The sequence below is a fragment of the Ursus maritimus genome, unplaced genomic scaffold (assembly GCF_017311325.1).
Source record: "Ursus maritimus isolate PB19 unplaced genomic scaffold, ASM1731132v1 scaffold_16, whole genome shotgun sequence".
NCBI lineage: Eukaryota > Metazoa > Chordata > Mammalia > Carnivora > Ursidae > Ursus > Ursus maritimus.
This window is the reverse complement of record NW_024424008.1, coordinates 54706349-54726712: the sequence shown is the minus strand read 5'-3', so window position 1 is coordinate 54726712 and position 20364 is coordinate 54706349. Positions and strand designations below refer to the sequence as shown.

Here is a 20364-nt window from a genome sequence, read left to right as displayed (position 1 = left end):
AGGATATAGGGAAAATAAGGGTAGAAAGAACAAGATAAAAAGAGGAAGGTGGGGTTCATTATTTCAGAAATGTTTGCCAGGTGTCTTTATAGACTTGGTACTGTTGCAGGCACAGGAGAATAGGACAAACCCCTGCTCCTGTGGAGTTTACAATGTGCCGATGTAGCACACAGCAGAGCTACTAACACATAGCCCTGAATCCAGCCCCCTTTTCACCATCATTCCATTAGTCGAGTCACAGAAACATCCTTTAATTCATTTAATTCCCATTGATACTACTGACTTCTGCCATTAATCATGAATGGTGATTTTTTTTCTTTTGGTGTTGACTTGATACTATGTACTAGCATTTAAATATTACTACTGTAAACTGTGGCATCTTATCTTTTCTAAAAACCAAACAAATGACTCTCCTGATAACAGATGGGCTCTATTTCTAGCCTTGTGTACAAATACAATTCTGTCACTTATGTAGTTTGTTGATACATTAATTTCAGAATTCTTTGTAGCTCCGTTTCCTGAAACTTTGAGAAATACTAACTTAAGAAATTAAAGTCTTATTCAATGAACATGTCTTTCAGGTGAGAATTATCACTTCAGAGATTTTTTAAATGACATGTAAAGGCTATTTTTAAGTGATAATTGAAATTGAAACATAAAACCTAAAAATTCTAATGGAACTTGTGGATCCTAAGAATACAATAGATGCCATTTGGAGATATACTTATTTATTTAAATTATTTATAATGTATTGATTATTAATGACTAATGTATTTTAAGGACTGATACAAATATTACTTCTGTTTTATTTTTTGTCATCAAAAATTATGTAAAAGGTAATATATTACCTTTATTATGAATACATTTTTAGATACCCACAATGTATATTCTCAAGCCAGAGATTTTGGTCTTGTTGGTGTACTATAGGGTTAGACATCTGCATTTTGAGAGCTCTTTAGGGTTGGGAAGTGCTCGGCTGGATGGTGTGGAGAAAACAAAAATAAATCAGACACCAGGGCGTGGGGAAAAGTGGGGACAGGGAAAAAAGTGACTTTATTAAAAAAGGATTTATTTATTTTTAGAGAGAGAGCGCAAGCAAGCACACACAAACGTGCAGGAGCAGGGGGAGGGGCAAAGAGAGAGACACTCAGACTCCCCGCTGAGCATGGAGCCCCACTCAGAGCTCAATCCCAGGACCCTGAGATCATGACCGGAGCCAAAATCAAGAGTTGGACACTTAACCGACAGAGCCAGCCAGGCATCCCAGAAGTGACTATTTTTGAGCCCTCTTTAGCCAAACTTTGTGAGATAGTTGCTTTCTAGCTGTTGTATTGAATCCTCACAACAATTCTGAGCAAGGAAACTTAAACTCCATTTTACAAGAACTAAGATTTGGCAATATTAAGTGGATTGACCAGAAGCTAGTAAGTAAAGGAGCAGAGATACAAAAATATTTATGTCTACTCCATCTTGTTACAAAAAATGATTTAGGGCTATGAGCAGGAATTTGAACCCAGGCCTTTTTTGGCTATGGGTTCCCTCCAGCCTATGACATCCCACTATGAAAGATTCTATAAGCAGAAAGTGATTTGCCTCAGACATAACAGGAACGTTACCTTGATCATCTGAAATTGATGCTCTGGTGCTTTTCTAAGTAATTCTCAGGAACTCTCATATTTATTAGCTCTGAGTAATAAGGGTACTGTTTTATTGTAGGTAGAAATAAGATTTCCTGCAGTTTTACTCTGAAGGAATAAGTACTATCATTTTTATTTGATTACTCCAGAGCAATAGTTCCCAACCGGGGGCGATTTTACTGCCTGGGGGCATTTGGTCATGTCTGGAGACATTTTTGGTTGTCACAGCGGTAGCATCTAGTGAGTAGAAGCCAGGGGTGCTGCCAGACACCTGTGATGCACAGGGCAGCCCCCATGACAAAGAAATATCCAGCCCCAGATGTCAGTAGTGCTGAGGTGAAACCCTGCTCTAGAGGAAAGGAATTACCTGATACGTGGAATATTAATGGTTTTAATAATAACAAATAAATGCTATTTACTAAATATCCATGGTGTTCTGAACCCTTCAATTTATGTTCTTGATATCACTTCCAAAGGAACATTAAAAATGATTTCTAACCTCAGGAAACTTCCAGACCAATGGGAAACCAAGAGAGTTCCAAGAATTTGAGCTATCAAAAGGGAAAAATCAGGGGCACCTGGGTGGCTCAGTCAGTTGGGCGTCCAACTCTTGATCTCAGCTCAGGTCTTGATCTCGAGGTTGTGGGTTTGAGCCCATGCTGGGCATGGAGCCTACTTAAAAAAATTTTTTTTTAAAGTGGAAAATCATAGTCCATATGATGAGAAGGAGATATGCATGGTGACAGGGAAGATGGCGCCTTCTGTGTGGGGGTAAGGACAGGATCTCCGAAGTCAGGAAGAAAGATCTGTGTTGTGTACCTGCTTCTCCATGGGCTATCCAGGTGACCTCAAACTAATATATCGAGCTGCTGTATTCTCTGGCTTGTAAAATGGGGATATGGTAGTACTTATTCATAAGGTTGTTGGGAGCTTTTAATGAGATGTACCTGTAAAACACAGTGTCTGGCATAGAGAAAGCACTCACTAAATTCTTATTGTCCTGGTTCTTTATTAGATTCCACTGAGGTGGTGCCTGGGAGCTGCCCACACCTCCTCCAGAGGGGAATTCCAAGGATCCCAGGCTTCACCCCCTCCTTGAGCAATGAAAGGTGAGTCAGGCCTGCAAGTGCTTCACTCGGCTCTAGGACACAGCCTGTCCAGCTGGTAATGAGCTATCCGTTGCAGCTGAGCTGAGATGAAGCTGGGCTTGGTGGGGTAAGGGGAAGCAAGAAAGGAGGACAACAGAAACTTTTTTCTTGTGAAACTTTGTAAACTGAAGGCTTTTATCTCAGAGTCTGCAGAAGAGCAGCACAACAGGGAGCAGGTGTATGAATGTCTCCATTTGTGAATGAAAACTATGACTGGGAGCTGAGGCTGCTCTAGTTTCCTTCCCTAGGGAGGAAGTGAGCTCTCCTAGTCCCAGAACCCTTTAGGGGAGAGGATAGGTTGGCTTGGCCCCCAGAGATTAGGGTGAGGGCAGAGGGTATGGGAGTTCTTGCCCCGGACACCTGCCAGATTCTCTACTAATGAGGTCATCCTGGCTCTTCACCTTTGTTTGACGTGGGGTTTACCTATCTTTATCCTTCGTTATCCACACCCTTGCTGCCTTTTCTTGTGTTTTGTCAACACAGGAGGGTATTTTTAGTTTTCTTTTGCTGATATCATTGCAACCCTGTGTCCTTGTGCCTTCCTTGTCCAGGGTTATCATCTTCTAGATGAGGAGTTTCAGAGGGAGGTGTGCAGGGACAGCCGTGTTTGATGTGTGCAGGTGTGGGGCCATTAGCTGCATCTAGTGACCCCCTCTTTTGCTGTTGTGCGATTCTGTGGGTTCCTGGGCCTTAGTGTTCCTTGGTTTGTCTCATGTCTCTCTTGACTCCTTTTGTTGGCTGCCTTCTGTGTTTCAAGGTGAAGAAGGCTGCTGGAAAGTAGGTAGGTGAGACTAGGGACCTCCAAGTGGAGGCTGAGGGACAGGGCAGCTCTTTTTTCCAGGTCCACAGATCCATATTTATGTGTCTTCTAATATCCTTTGGATATCCCGTGTCTTCGTCTGTAGGATCCAGGAACTTCCTGGAGGCTTGTTTTCAAGAGAGGAGCTTATTTCTTAGAGAGGACTGAGAAAATGGTTACAAAGCATCCTTGTGAGTATTTGTGGGAATGTCAGCTACCTCAGGGCCAGCATGTAGAATTAGGTAGTGGGCTGCTCAGGCCTGGCACCGCCCACAGTTTATAATACCAGGACTCTGCTTAGAACCAGCAATGCTAGGACTCTAAGTGCATACTCTTCAGCCCCCCAAAATCTTGCCCACCTTCATTTCCTTAGATTGTTCCCATACACCATCACTTTTAGGTGATGCACTGACACGTCATTCTCATTTCTGTTTCTGTGCTTAGCTTGTGTTTTCCAGGCTGTGTTTCAAAGAGCACAGGCCTTAGAATTGATTTGAAATTGCTGCTCCCCCATCTACTAATGTGTAACATGCTGAGTCTGAGCTTTTTCATTTGTAATACCTGCCTCATTGCCCTACTGTGGCAATCAATTCAATAATTATTTTCTGAGTACTTACTATGTATCAGGCAATGTGCTCAGCACTGGGCGCTGAGGACGAGAGCACAAAGACCAGTACTCAGTACTTGATCCCTGTTTTTGAATTTGGTTTAGTGTTGGGAGATAGGCCCATAAAGAGATAATTTCAAAACAGTGGGCAAATGCTAAGACAGAGGTAAGCTCAGGTATGCCTTAGGAGTACAAAAGAAAGGCAGGAGTGCTTTTTGGAGTAAATGCAGGATGAGGGGTGGTTGGGGGTGGGTGTTTCTGGACGAGAGGAGTGTAGAGGTAGGAAACAGCATGGCGGTAGCAAGGCATTACTAAAACATAGTGTTCAGGATAAAGGGTGATGTGGCTGATGCTGGGGAGTGAATAAGAGCCAAGCCACCAAGGCCTTATAGGTCATGTCAAAAATTTAAGACTCTATCCTACAGGCAACAACGTTTTAAAGCAGGAGAGTGACATGGCCAGATCTGAGTTTGGATCAGTCACTTTAGTGACTATGTGGGGAGTACCTGTGAGATTGAAAAATCTGGAATCAGTCCAATCAGGAGGCTGTTGTAATAGTCCAGGTGAGTGATGATGAGTTATCACAAAATAGTCACGAGGTGTAGGATGTAGAAGGGACAAAATTTAAATATTAAGGCAATAAAAAAGGCAGATTTAGAGATAGCTGCGGAGGAGAGGGTGGAGTTAGGATGACTCCAGGTGTCTGGCTTTACGGGACGGGAGGATGATTGTCCCGTTGACTAAGATGGGGATCACAGGAGGAGCAGTTTGGGGGCAAGGGTGGAGATGTGAGTTAGGTCTCATTTGAGATGCCTGTGGAATATCCCAATGAAGATGTCTAGCGTGCAGTTGTATATACAAACCTGACGTCCAGGAAGAAAACCCGGGCTATGGTAGGACTCGCGAGTTATCAGAATAGCCGATGATAGCGAAAACGCCAACGGCAGAAGCTTTTGTCCAGGAGCACTGTGTGGAATGTGAAAAGCAGTAGTTTAAGGACTGATTGACAGGGAATCACAATGATTAAATGTGGATGGAAGAGGAATCCAAGGTGGAGACCCACACTGACAGAGAGTGGTATTACAGTCACAAGGGAGTAGACAGTTTCAAGAAAGAGTAGGCACTAGGGGCAAATGCAACAGTAAAAAAAGTATAGAAATTATCCACTGGATTTGGCGATGGGAAGGTATTGAGTTTTTACTGGAGGGTGGTAAATAGGGGATCAGAAGCTGCAATGGAATGAGTTAGGGAGGGGAGGAGAGGTGGTGGGGAGAGTAAGTATAGCTTTCAGTAGAGAAGGAAGGAGGGAGATAAGATGGGGCTGGGAGACCAAGGGGAAGGAAGGTTTCTGTTTGTTTTTGAATGTTGCAAAACTGGAGCTTATTTATAGGCTAAGAGGCAGGAAACACTAGAGAAGGAGGGGTTAGAAGTTAAGGGGTGAAAGCTAAGGGGGACAGGTGCCAAGGGTGGGGAACACAGATGGAGGAACTGGCCTGGGGCAGGAGGAAGAACCTTCCTCCCGGGAGACTGGAGAGGAGGAAAAAGAGGAGTACAGAGATTGATAGGAATGTAGTGGGGACAGGAAAGTTAAGGCAGCTCTCATTTTATGGCTTCAAGTTTCTCATCAAGATAAGAGATGTTGTCTGCCAAGACAGAGGGGCTTTGGGGTTGAATGGGAGGGACTTGAAGAGGGCTCTAGAGATCAGAACAGTTCCTGAGGAGAGAGGGAGAGATGGCCTGCAAAGCACGAGTTAAAGGATCCTTGATCCACAGCGCTCAGAGCCCAGTTGAGCTTGGAGACCATGGTGCCGTGGTAGAATTGTGTGCTTTTCTTCATCAGCGCTTGGCCTCGGCAGAGTAGGGCAGAAGGTAGATCATGGGATTCATGGGGGGGTGGGGGTTCCAGAAAAATGAGATTGAAGGTAGATGCTTGTGAGAGTATGTTACAGGTAATCAACTATGAGGTCTCGGCGGGGCGGGCAGCAAATGAAGGACTCAGGGGACCAGGGGAGTCTGTGATGCTGAGAAGCAGATGGAGTGGGAGTGAGAGCAGGCAAGAGCCACACAGGAAATGGATTGCTGCTTGGGCTGAGCTATTCGATTTTGAGATTTCTGATAAGGGGCAGTTCTGACAAGGTTCCTGAATGTGGGGAATCCAAGGGAAATGGAGGTGAGGAGGTTTGTGAGCTTTGAGACTCTAGTGTTGGGCGAGTTATAGACACGTCCAAGTTACATAGCAAGGTGGTAGGTGTAAGGGACAGAGGGAAGCTATCAGCCTTTGGTGATGAGGTTGGAGGCCGATATAACCATGACGCCAAGTCTCAAATGGCAGAGACTTCCACAGGAAGGGGAAGAGCAGAGGTTTGGAAATGGCACTGGGGAATGAAGAGGACGGCACTTCCTTCTTGATCTTGGTGCCAGTGGGAGTGGGAGGTCGAGCCATCTCCATGGACGGTTATAGGGAAGTGGTCAGGCTGGAGTTGGTGTAGTTTGTGCTCTGTCTGAGGAGGGGTGGGGCTGAAATCTGAGCTTTCACCACACTTTAGGTCCTGGGGAGAGAGGGGAGCACTTTTAACCAATGCCCCCCACCCCCAGAGGGGCCTCCTCTTTCTAATGTACCCAAGGCACCATGGAGACTAGTGTTGGCCCTGGGAAGTGGTAACTGCAGCAGAGTTGGGTTTCTTCTGGGATCACAGGGTAAGATCACAGGGAAAGGATTGAAGGTTTTGGGGGCTTAGTAGGCTTTGAGTGACACAGAGGAGATGTTGCTGAGAGAGGGAAACAGACAGGGAAAGGGAGGGTGGAGGACCGAAGAGGTGTCCTGAGGAGGAGGGATGACTGGAGGGGCTTTCGCTGCAGACAGCGACCAGGTCAGCTGCCTCTGAGGCATAGATAGACGGTGATTCCAAGGGTCCAAAGGGAAGCCACTAGCCTCCCGGGGCCAGGCTGGAGCTCCTCAAGGATCCCATCTGGATACGCTACTATGGTCCTTGGACATCTGCGTTACTGTCACAGGATGCTTCTAAAAATGCATGTTCCTGCCATTGTACTCAGCTCCATGGTTACTCTTCAGCACCCTCCAGTTTGAAAACCCCTGACTGGGAGTCTTGGTGGTCTTGGGTGCAGAGTGCCTGGTGGCACTCAGTGACGTCTTAGAGATACAGCACCGAATACAGGGCCTGTCTGGTCAATGATCTTATATGCACTGTGAACCCTTGGTTCTCTTGGTGACGTCTGGGAGGGTGTGTGGGCACAGAGAATTTTATTATTGGTTGATACACATGCCAATACGCATGGGGCGAGGGGTAAATATGGCTTCACTTTTCTCTTCTAGTTGCTCTCAGTCACACTTCTGGGAACTCCTCCCACCCCCTTCTTGCTCTGGTCTCCTTTCATCTTCCATAGGCCTCTTATTCTTGCCTGTCAACCACCCTCCCTCAGGGCCCTGCCACACGTCCGAGGGCCAGTGTTGTCCTGGAGGCTGGCGTGTGGACGTCGGACAGAAGGCCATGCTGATGGCTTCCCCTCAGTTCCTTCAAGTGTGTTTTGCCAACAGTCTACATCTTTTCTCTGTATTACCGGAGGCTCCTTACAAGTGGGTGGAGGGGAAGAGGAAGGAAATGTGCAAGGGGACAAAAACCCCTGGCCACCTTTTCACCTGGATCTTACACTTCAGGCTGGTCCCAGCCCCACTGTGGCGGCCACCCGTTTTCAACGCTCCAGCCCTCAGGAGTCCGGAACACTCTTGAATCAGAATTTGAGTTAATTCAGGGAAGCAAATGTTTATTTAGCTTAGATGCTTTGGGCAACACAGATAAAAGACATGAGTGCACAGTAAAGGGGAAACTGGGGGATATGTCCATGGTGTGCCTTAGAGAAGAAAAGAGAAAGGAGACCTAGAGGGGGCTGGGTGTGGAGCTGCAGAGAGGAAAGCAGAGGGAAGAAGGGCCCAGAGGGGCCAAGAAAGTCATAGCCGGTGGGAGGGGAACTGAGCCTTGTTCTGTCTCCTTGGGTGGGGGAGCACGTACCCTCCCGAGCCAGACACTCAGGTGGGGTGCCAGGAAATGGTCATGAGGTCTGCGGGGTCCCAAAAGGGCAGGAAGGGGATGTGAGCTTCAGTAAGGTATGAGAAAGTGAAAAACAAACCCCAGCCCCTTGAACCTCCCTACATGTTGGGCCATGTCAATGAACCAGCAGGCGAACATCCCTAGGATTCTGACAGTTGAAGGTGGTGTGGTGGTTTATTTAATCAAACCAGTAAGTTAATACTGTTAATGTTACTTTAATGTCTAGTCCTAGAACCCAGTACATGAGTGCCTGCCTGTGTTTCTGATGCTCTCTGGTGTGCAGTGGACTAATATGGGGGCAGGGGTGGGCAGTGGGTAGAGGGCTTGGCAGCCTGCTGCTATTTTACGCCACTGAATAATTGTGAAGGAATTATGAAATCCTTCGCTGACATGATGTGACAGGTATATGAGTAATACACCATCCTAGCCCTACAGGGCTCTCAGGTGATCAGGAAATAAGGCTTGTGGACAAGTAACAATAGTTTAACCCCAAAAGCCATACTGGATGTGGGGATGCAGCCCCATGAAAGAACAGGGGAGGGGGGCATTAAGCCCAAACACCTTGTGTGTTGGTTTTCTCCCTCCCCAGCTAGCTTGCAAGTTCTTAGAGGATAAATACTGTATCTTTTGTGTCTCCCACGATACTCGGTATGCCTTGATGCTCCGTATCTGCTCGCTCTTACTCATTTTAACACCTGCAGGGTTTGCAACATGCTTTGCCTGGGATAGGTACCTGGTTTTTGTTAAATGACTAAAATTAATTTTCCCTGTCTTTCCTCCCATTCCCTCACTTCTCTCCCATCTTCCAAGTGTTTATAAAATAAATCCTTATTAAAATGAATCACGAAATTGTCAATGACGTTAGAAGTTCAACTTCACTGATAAGAAATTTCATTTATTACATCGGCAGAGATTAATAAAAATAAGATAGTCTTCCACATTAATGAGGTTGCGGGTAGACGGCACTTTTATAAATTGGTACAGGGAGAACAATTGTTCCATTTTGGGGGGGAAGGCAACCTAATACTGTTTGTCAGTAACTTTAAGAAGGCAGATATCCTTCAATCTAGATGTTCAGCCGCTACGAATTTACCCTAAGGAGATAATTACCACTGAGTGGGAAGAAGATAATCATAGCATTGTTCGTGAGAGTGAGCCCTGAAAACATCTGAGATGCTAACCAGTGAGGGACTGTGCGATCAGTGCCTCGAAGCAACTTATAATAACGTGGTACAAAAGTATTTGAAAAATGAGATGAGAGCACGTTAAAGCAGAATTTAGTAAAAAAAGATCACAGACACACACACACACACACACACACACACACAAAACAGCTCAGAAAGCTAGTCTGGTAGGGTTTCTGGGTTTTTTTCTAGCTATATGGCCTAAGCTGGTCACTTGCCCATTGTGTGCTCAGTCTTCTTTTCTGTAAAATGGGGGCATTGCTATCTGCCCTGTGAGGTTGCTGTAAGGATTGCTGGTGTGTGTGTGGGAAACTTGTTTTTGAGCCTGTGTGTCAGTGAGACGCTCAATTAGTAGTGGATATTATTACCCAATTTTTGTAAAAAGAAAGAAAGAAAGAAAGAAAAGAAACTGTGTATTTCCACATTAAAGAAAGACCAGTAGAAGTGACGTACAGTGAAATGTTAGAAGTGTTGTCTCCAGCTGGCGATATTGTAGTGATTTTTCCTTTCTTCTTTAGGCTTTGCCCTTTTGCCAAATTTTCTACAATGAACACTATAGTGGTTATATTAACATTATCATTAGAAGTGAAGTACTTAGAAAAGAAATGGTCCTGGGCTTGCATTAAAAAAAACTAAAGAGTTAAAGAGATGAATTACTGATGCATCTGTGTTAGAATTACAAGAGACCTAGGGATCGTTTGTTTAACTTCATTTTACAGTAGAGGAAATGCAGAGAGGGAAAGAGATTCGCCCGAGGAACTATAAAATCACAGTGGATTTCACATTTCCTGAGCTAGGGCTTTTAAAACTACACTAGTTTGTCTTTGAGGACATGAGGTTCAAGAGAGGGGCTGCTTTAGGCCTGGTTATTCTGCAAACCTTTGGTGTCCCCATTGGAATCGTGAATCCTCTGAATCCCTTCCTGAATCTTCCGGGAAGGACTTGTGCCCCCTTACCTCTCCCCAGGCAGTAGTAGGGTGTCAGCCAGCGTCCCCTACCGCAGTCCACTTTGTTTCTCCCAAACAAGGTTGAACAAGCCCCTTTGCCAAATTTCATTCTTTTCTTCATTAAGTGGAGACAGTGATGCCTCTGGAAATCCTTGGCGTTGTTTCCAGCCTACACGTCTCTGTCTCTCCCAGGTGCGACGCCCATCTCCGCACCCTCGCGGGGATGGCCTGGAGGCGTATCCAGGGCCTAGTGCCTAAAATGGAACTACTTCTTCCCTCCCAAACCCGCTTCTCCGCCCGTATTGTGCCTTAGAAAATGGCAGACCCAGAATCCAGGAGGACTTTCTCTACACCTCCTCCTTCTAACCCCTTATTGATTAGACCCCTTATTGACTAGTTGTTACGTTTCGAAGATGCCGCCTGCATCACTCAATCAGGATTGATCGGCCCGAGTCCTCTCCAGGAAACGTGAAAATGAATCAGGCCTATCCTCAAGGAGCTAATCCTTTCCTTCACCATAAGCAAAGAAGATATACTGGGCTTTGAGATAAAGGGGAAGGTATTTCTAGTGGGAGCTTGGTGGGAGAGAACAGGAGTCATTTTATCTGGACCTTGAGGGCAGTGTAAGATTTGGACATGTGGAAAAGAGGAAGAGAATTTCAGACAGGAGAGCGCACTAGGGTAAGGTCCAGGGGATATGCAGGGAGGGGTTGAACCCTCTTGGAAGAGGGAAGGATGATAGTGGAGACAAGAAGAAAGGAGGGCTGGTGTGAGCCTGGGGAAGGATTTGACTTCCATACACAGAGCGCAGGGCCAGAGGGGCCAGAGGTCAGAGTAGCCGGGCAGAGCAGGTTCCCTGGACATCCCTTTCACCCTCGGGGCTGATGGTGCTGTACAGGGGACCCTTGAACAACATGGGTTTCAGCCGTGTGGCTCCATTCATGCAAGGTTTTTCTTCGATCAACACAGTTCTGTAATGTATTTTCTCTTCCTCATGATTTTCTTAATAACATTTTTTTTCTCTTGTTTGCTTTTTTGTAAGAATACAGTATGTGATATATATAACAAAACGGGTGTTAATCAGCTTTGTATTATTGATAAGACTTCTGGTCAACAGTAGTCAAAAGTTACATGTGGATTTTGGACTGCACAGGGGGTTGGCACCCCTACTCCCCCAACTGCCACACACACGTTGTTCAATGGTCAGCTGTTCAATCAAATTATGAAGATTTGATTTTTGCAAATGTGGTGTGAATCAGTTTCTCATTGTTTCAGATATATTTCCTTTATGTTGTTGAATATAAGCTTTCAATGTGTCTTTCTTACATTTTCGGTGCGGCCATTTTGACTTTTTTTTTTTTTTTTTAAGATTTTATTTATTTATTTGACAGAGAGAGACAGCTAGCGAGAGAGGGAACACAAGCAGGGGGAGTGGGAGAGGAAGAAGCAGGCTCCCAGTGGAGCAAGGAGCCCGATGTGGGGCTTGATCCCAGGGCTCTGGGATCATGCCCTGAGCCGAAGGCAGATGCTTAACAACTGAGCCACCCAGGTGCCCCCCATTTTGGCTTTCTGTTCTATGAAGTGCCTCTTCATGTTCTCTGCTCATTTCTCTGGTTGGTTGGTTGGTTGTCATTTTCTTGTTAATTTGAAGGAGGTTTTTTTTGTTTGTTTGTTTTTTCATAATACTGGATACTGAACATTTGTTGTGTCATATCTTTCTTCAAAATATGGCTTGTCTTTTACCTTTCTTTGTGGTGTGTTTTGCTAAAACACACATTTTTAATTTGAAAATAGTCACATTTACAATCTTTTATGGGCAGGGTTTTGTTTTGTTTTGTTTTGTTTTTAAACATGCTCCACACCCAGCATGGAGCCCAGCACGGGGCTTGAACTCATAACCCTGAGATTAAGACCTGAGCTGTGAGATCAAGAGTCGGACACTGAACTGACTGAGCCACGCAGGTGCCCCATGGGCAGTGTTTTTCTTTTTTTTTTTTTTTTTTTTTGAGTCTTTTTGAAGAAATCCTCCCCTTTCATGAGATTTTAAAAAAGATATCCCCCTATATTTTCTTTCAATGTTTGGAAGTTTTGCATGTCACATTTTGGTCTTGAATTTACTACTGACTAATATTTGTGATTGTGGGAGGTAAAAATCCAATTTTTTTCAATATGGGTAACCGATTACACCAACACCATGTACTGAAGAGACCATTCTATCTCCATGAATCTGTAATGCCAATGACAGGGGTAGAGTGGGGTATTTAGAGAGAAGGATAGGGAAGTTCTCTGATGAGGGAGGGAGCTGTGTGCATGAGGGAGTAAATGAACCATGCAGTTATCTGGGGGATTGCTTCCCTTCGGCAGAGGGAAAGCGAGTGCAAATGCCCTGTGGTAGAAGCCCTCAGTGTTGGAGGACCAGGAGGGAGGTCAGTGCAGTGGCAGAGTGATTTAGGAGGCGGGGATGAGAGGTGGCATTGACGTGCTTGTCGTAGCCAGATCATGAAGGAGCTTGTAGAACCTAGTGCTTTGGACTTTGCTCTAAATGTGATTGGCAGCCACAGGAGGGCTGTGAGCAGGGAATGGCATGACCAGATTTATGTTTTACGGTGATCACACTGGCCCCTGCATGGAGGTGAAGCTGCAAGGGGGCTGGTGATCAGTTAGAAGGCGAGAGGCAGTGGCGGCTTGGGTGGTGGTGGTAGGGACAGGAGGGGAGAAATGTCAGGTTCAGAGTATTCTTTGAAGTTCGAGTCAAGAGAATCTTCTGATGGATTGGATGTGGGGTGTGAGAGAAAGAGAGGAACAAGGTAAGAACTCCTCACCATTTCCTTCACTCTCTTATGAAGCTCCTGCTGGGTGTTTGTTAGAGCCTCTAAGTCCATCGACCATCTTAACTCATCTTTCCTCTTTTCCATCTCAGAATGTGCTCTGGCTACATTCTGGGTGAATTCTACAGTGCCTTCTTTCAATTACTAATTCCCTCTCTGTGCCCAGTTTTTGGGGGGACTGTTGAGTTTTAAATTAATTACTATGTTTTTCACTTCCCTGGTTAAAAATTGATTTTCGTGTCTGCCTGTTTTGGTTTCTTTATTTTTTGGTGGTGGTTGTTCTTTTTGAAGTAGATATTGAGAGGTAAAGTGGGTGTGTCTACGTCTGCTCTCTACAGGTGGGCTTCCTGCAGGGATCCACAGGAGCTGGCCCCGTGTGCGTGTCAGCCAGTCCTGACAACAGCAAGGACTGGGTACCAGCCCTGTGCCCTCATGCCCCATCGTGCCCAGAGAGGGGGGCTGGCGCTTCCCCAGCCGTGAGTCCCTGCCACGGGGGCCGGGTCGTGGAGCTGCCAGCTCTGGGCTTGGATCTCCGTCTTGATCACTGGGGGGAGTGCTGGTGTGCGTTCCCACGGAGAACACAGCCAGGCTCTGTGCCATCATTCTGCTGCGGCATCCCAGCCTCTGATTGCTCCAGGAAGGGGCCGGTGCTTCCCTAGTCAACAACTTCAAAGCCCCTCGGTCTAAGAGTCCAGCTCCCTCTCCTAGAGTCTGATGTCTGGCTGTGCTAGACCTCTCTGTGCTGCCATCGGAGAAGAGGGCCATGGGGACCCGCACACGAGCTCCTCCTCCTCTCGGAGTCTCCCCCAGTGAGCACGGCTCCAGAGAGCCAGCTGCCTTGCTGCTCGACCATTTGCCCTTTTCAGCGGCTGACATCATACCTTCATTTGCGTCTCAACCATCCCCAACATACTGATGTGTGCCTTTTAGTCTGTTTCCTCAAACTGATTTCACGTGGATTGGTTTATGTTCAGATTGTTGACGTTTGTGGCTGTTACACTTAGCATTTGATTTCTGCATGTGTTTTGTAATTTTGGATTTGCAGGCTCATTTGGAAGGGGAAGCTTTCGGGGTTTTCTCTTTCTCTTCCTATGTGTTTACCTCTAGGTCTAGAGGTGTTGTAGCTTCCTCTTGGCCTCCTGCAACCAGTCCTCATGCTGGTGGCAGGTGAACGGAGATAGTGGGGATAGCACCGTGGGCAGCCCGGCTCAGGTCCTGGAAGGAATGCTCTGTCCTCCAGCTGCCCAGGCCCACGGCTCCCGAGGAAGCTGGCACCGAGGCAGCACTTGGCAGCAGTTTTCTCCATCCTCCTTTCAGGATTGGAGGTAACCCCACCCAAAGTTGACTTGAAGCAGGGGAGCACTTTTAGGTCTTCTTTTGTTGTTGTTGTTGACAAAGCAAGGGAAAGAACCCATTTGGCTCCTGAGAGGATGCTGCCTAAAAGAGGAAGAAAGGGAGCTGGTCCCTTTGCAACTTCAAGTCTGTTAAGAATCCCCCCTGGTAGGTGACTGTCTAGGACAGGTTTCATAAGGAAGCGTCTCCCTCTAGTGGCCACATGGGTGTATTGCAAGATGCTTTCCTCCCCTGGTTCTTTGCTTTTCTGGGGGGTTTCCTTACAGCTCCAGAAGATCCACAAACTTGTGGGTGGAAGAGCTGTAGATTACAAAGCCCTCCATTTGCCTGGTGACTAAAGTGAACGGATTCTGTAGTGACTGATGAGAGCTCCCTTTCAGTTTCCATGTTTCTCAAAATTTTTCCCAGCCCAAATCTGCGAATGGTTTTACATATGTTAATTGGTAGTATTCCCAGAAACTCCAGAACTGTTGTTCTTCCTTACTAAGCAGCCCCTTTCATGGTTTTCTCTGTCCATCTCTACTTGCTAAGTTTTTTAGCTGAGTTCTTTCAGTTGCTGTAAGCAGACTCTCCACACCAGTTGGTGGGAAGTTGGGATGATTTAGAGGAGTGTAGAGCAACAGGGGAGATGTCCTCAGAGCCTTCCATCTGGATGTGAGGTCACACTGGAGCAGGAGTCTGGGTTTTGCTCTGATTCTCCCCAGGAAGGTGGCCTGCCTTCTCTCATTCCCTCTTTGCTGCTGACCTGGCCCTGAGGTCCCCCTTGCCTTTCTCTGCACCCTCGCTTCTGCTTATTCACAGCTGTGGTTTACCCAGGGCTCATTGTGGTCCCCCTGGGATCTTTCCACTCTCTCCACCTCATGGCATTTCAGTCTTAACATGTACCACCAACTGACTTATCTTCTTGGCATTTCCCAGTTCTGTTTCCTGAGACAGAAATCTAATTGACGCCACCATCCCCCTTTTTTGGTTCTTGGGCACATCAAAGGTCTCTGGCCAGCCTGCGAATTGGCCCTTAGGGGGTCTGCTTCCTTTGCAATCAGCTGGACAGGGGAGGGCGAGGTACAGAACAGAACTCCTTGGGGATGCTGCCTTTGTAGCAGGGGCCGAGGATGGGCATTTCCTTTAGAAGGGCGTGGCCATGGCACACCACAGGACTGTCCCATCCAGAAACTCCCCTGTGGCTGCTGTGAGGTGGAGCCCTGGTCTGGGCACTGAGTGATTTGGTCTGCTTTGCAGGGGGCTGGGAGCTCCCACACGATGGAAGTTTCAGGATAGCTCTTGGTGGGATTCATCTCCCATTTGTCCTGCTCTGTTTCATTGTGTGGTCAGTGTTGCAGAGGAGCACAGAGAGTGGCTTGTGTCAGTCCCTGAGGCAGGCATCATCACGACATACCTTGTGGGCAGGTTGATGGGTTGGCCGGTGAGGGGCGATGTCACAAGGGGGCAGAGGAGGCAGGGAATGGGGATGGCCCCATGCTGCTGGTTGATAGGGCACATCTGTTCAAATTTAGGAAAGGGTATCGCTTCCTCAGGACACTTCACTGACATCTTCCAGAAAGCTGTTGCAGGAACCAGTCAACGCCACGACGAGGAGCAGAGGGCGAAAGAGGTCCTCAGGAGTTGTGCAGTGCAAAACTCGCCCCGCTGTTCGTGGCTGCCTTGCTGTGGCCACAGTGAGCGTCACCTGCATCTCAGCACCCTGGCAAGGATCTCACATGGCTGCGGAATAGGGGCCCCCGACACACAGGGAACACAGATACATAGGTTTGGGGATATAGAAAACTTTTGGGGGAAAAGTAGGAGAAAATGAACATTTATTGAGTACTTCCTATGTGTTCGGTGCAATGCTGTGTTGCATCATTGTTCATATTTTTGCATCATATTGGTGGTGTGGCTATCGTGATTCCTATCTTACAGCTAAGGAAACCGGGCTCAGAGGTTCAGCCAGGGCTGCTCCAAGTTGTGTATTCGTACTGTGTCAGCAGTGGCCATGCTGGTTGGAGGTGGGGCCAGTAAATCACTTGCCCAAGCCACACAGTGAGGGAGGGGCAGAGCCAGATTCAAACCTGGGTCTGAATAACTGCAGAACCTCTGGTCTTTCTGTTCAGAGACCCCATAGGAATAAAAAGCAACTGAATTTAGTTTTCTCTCCCTCCTTGGGAAAAGTTATACTCACATATTCTGAAATCAAGTGCAGGAAATATGGAATTTTATCCAAAATGACAGCAACGTCAGAAGGAACAGAGAGCATCTGTGTGTGACACCGACTACTGTCCTTGGTGCTGGGTGATCATCATGACACGGAGCCCACCGGCGGCTGTGCTGGGCTGGACTGTGCCCAGAACAACATGACTCTAGCGTGTGATGGAGCCAATCTGAAAACTGGTTTGAGTTCTGAGTTAGAGGTTTTCTATCCCACAGAACTTTGGTTTTAATTGGCCTGGCATGAAACTCAGTATCTCAGTTTTTAGAGGCTCCTGGGCGGATTCCAGTGAGTGTTCCGGGTTGAGAAGCACCAGTCCAGTCCTTCATCATAGAAGAGGTCCCCTGAGAAGCCAAGTCCTTGCTCGGACTGCTCAGGTGGTTAGTGTGTGTTGGCTCCTATTGGATCCTCTGCTGTGCACCTCACAGGGGCAGGGAAGAGGTAGATGGCCTGTTTGAAGAAAGGAGAGGCCGTACTTGGCTCTTAGTGTAGGTGGTGCTGGAGGCACTTAATTATTCACCGGGAGTCTCAGTACCCACTCATAACCACTACATTAGATGAGGCTGATTGTCAGAGGCCATTGTCACTGCTGTGAGCTGAAACCAGATGTGACTCATGCCAGGAAATTGCCTGCTCTTGTGATTTGTTAGGGTGAAAGGCAAGGCCATTGTAAGAAAAACACCCAAGAGTACAGTGGCTTGAAGAATATCAAGATTTATTTCTCTCTCATTTAACAGTCTGTGGTGAGTGGATGGGCTTGTTTACCCCATCAAGATGTTCAGGAACCCGGTGTCACCTCAGGGCATTAGCCAGCTCTGCTCACTGAAGCTGGGATGCGAGCTCTTCTGGGTTCCAGAAAGAACATGGAGGAGCATGTGGAGGTATTTTAAGTGACACTTGTCGCTTTTGTTCATTTTCCAGGGCTGAGAACTTAGTCCTATGGAAGCAGTGGGGATGGGAAATGTAGTCCCTTCTTGGTAGCCAGTGGCCAGCTATAAATCTATCCCTATGAAAGGAGAAGGCAGATTTTGGTGGCCAAGAAGGGTCTCCACGGCAGCCCTCCAGGGAAGTTATTCCTGTAGCCCTCTCGCAACCACTCTTCCCATCAAGAAACATTTTTGAGTCAGGCAGGGGCCTGCATGTGACAAATGGTGGAGGTGGGCTAGAGAGAAGAGAGAGCCCGCGGTGCGGACTCTCACGAAGCGAAAGAGCACAGACTTCCGACTGATAGTTTTGAGGAGAGAATCCACTGGCATCTCCATGTGAACGGGAGCTTTGGTGGGATTGGGCCCCCAAGTTTTAACCTTTATTGAAAGAGAGTAAGAAGAATCTGGACTGAGCTTTTTAGCTCCCCTGAGCTGAGCTTCTGAAGTCCCCCACATGAGGTTATCTAAGAACAGAATCAGCCAGGCTTTGGGAAATGCGCCATTGTATGATATTATGAGGTGGTTTCACTTGAGCCCGTCTGGACTAGAGCGTCGTGGAAGTGGTGTCCCCTGGAAGGGACGAGGTGTGGGAGGGAGCAATCCAGGGTGGATGTTGGTTATGGGAGGTAGGCCTTAGACCGGGTGAGGTACCATCTCTGACTCAGCCCAGAGTGCGGAGGTGAATGGCACATTTCTGATGGTGGGAGTTGAGAGGCGCCTGGGCATGAAGGTGGGCGGGCATGACATGGGAGACAAGTGGGTAAGGGGCTGCACTGGGGCCTAGGTAGGCCCCTTCTGTTCCTCCAGTCCTCTGGGAAATTCACGTAAATGTAGCCAGTCTCAAGCGTGCTGTGCAGTATTGAAGAAGGGTGGATCCCATAGTAAGGACTGCAGAGGACACATTCAAACAGGGCCCGTTCCCTGGTGGCCGGAGTGGTAGTTGTGGTTGTGGCCCTGGTTGGGGGGATGCTGTGCTTTGCAGAGCAGTGAGCCCCGGGGCCCCATGGTGGAGGCCCGGTGTGGAGGCCAGAGTGGAAGGTCTTCCACTTCAGGGGCCTCTATTCCACAGCCATGTGAGATCCTCGCCAGGGTGCGGACATGCAGGTGACACTCACTGTGGCCACAGCAAGGCAGCCACAAACAGCGGGGCGAGTTTTGCACTGCACAACTCCTGAGGACCTCTTTCGCCCTCTGCTCCTCGTCGTGGCGTTGACTGGTTCCTGCAACAGCTTTCTGGAAGATGTCAGTGAAGTGTCCTGAGGAAGCGATACCCTTTCCTAAATTTGAACAGATGTGCCCTATCAACCAGCAGCATGGGGCCATCCCCATTCCCTGCCTCCTCTGCCCCCTTGTGACATCGCCCCTCACCGGCCAACCCATCAACCTGCCCACAAGGTATGTCGTGATGATGCCTGCCTCAGGGACTGACACAAGCCACTCTCTGTGCTCCTCTGCAACACTGACCACACAATGAAACAGAGCAGGACAAATGGGAGATGAATCCCACCAAGAGCTATCCCGAAACTTCCATTGTGTGGGAGCTCCCAGCCCCCTGCAAAGCAGACCAAATCACTCAGTGCCCAGACCAGGGCTCCACCTCACAGCAGCCACAGGGGAGTTTCTGGATGGGACAGTCCTGTGGTGTGCCATGGCCACGCCCTTCTAAAGGAAATGCCCATCCTCGGCCCCTCTCAGCGACCCCTGCAGGATGTGGGGCCAGGACATCCTGGCAGGTGGGTTTGTGGAGGCTTAGAACCTAAGCCTCCAGTGGTCACAGTTTGGTAATTGAAGTAAATATGAGCTGGCTTTGAAGTTACTGGTGAGGAGGTCTAGAACATTCTGGTTTGCTTTCACAACCTGCTCCCCCTTACGCCCTCAGCCTCTCATGGATTGTAAAAGTCATTCTTCTGTAGGTTTTCCACTTGTGTTTCTCAGTCTGTGTCTCTTTGTCTCTTCCTCCCTGCTTGTTCTCTCTGGGTCTCTGTTTCTGTCTCATTTCTCCTCATCCCCTTGCCTGTGGGCAGATGGTCGGTCAGTCACCTCATGCTTCCATTCTCTCTCTGGCTTCTCGGGGCTGTGCTACAGACCAGGCACCATTTCTCCTCGGGCAGCAGGGAGACTGTCTGCCTTTTCCTCTCATTGCTGGCTTCAGGAGGTCTCTGCAGGCCCCCACACCAGACAAGCTTCTGGCTCATGATGAAAAGGGGGTGCTCTGCTCTTCTGAGCTAATGCATCAGGGGCAGAGCCTGATGACTAAAGCCTGAAGCCCAGGGTCTCTGGGGCTGGCGCCCCCGGGCCGGTGATTGGAAACTTTGCTATTCAGAGCCAGCCCCTTTGTTCCTACATGTTGCTGATCTCTTGTTAGCCAGTCCGCGTTCATTGCTTTTCTGACAGTTTTCTTGGCAAGCTATTTTTGCTGTAAAGGAGCCTGGGGTTGCTGCGGCCTGTGGAGGTGGTGTCACAAGCCCCAGCGGGTGCAATCATGGTGACCTGATGCAGAGCCCATGAGGCTCTATGCAGGGTAGCAGATAATGACGTTGAGTCACAAGGAGTTTGTTTTAAACAGTCAGGCTTAAGAAATGACAGTAGCCCGTGGCCAAGCCTTTCCCGGCGTGTCCTCCTCTTGGTGTGTGTGTTTTTAGCAGGCCACCCTTCCAGGGCA

The 20364-nt window shown here is 47.8% G+C and overlaps 1 long non-coding RNA gene across 1 annotated transcript in view; it reads left to right on the top strand.

The window, feature by feature from the left end:
* LOC103662380 overlaps positions 1–20364 on the top strand; it is a 116951-nt gene that overhangs the window by 12966 nt on the left and 83621 nt on the right. The window contains exon 5 of the long non-coding RNA XR_005835079.1: positions 2653–2746. This is a non-coding gene — a long non-coding RNA (uncharacterized LOC103662380). The remainder of the gene's footprint in view (positions 1–2652; positions 2747–20364) is intronic.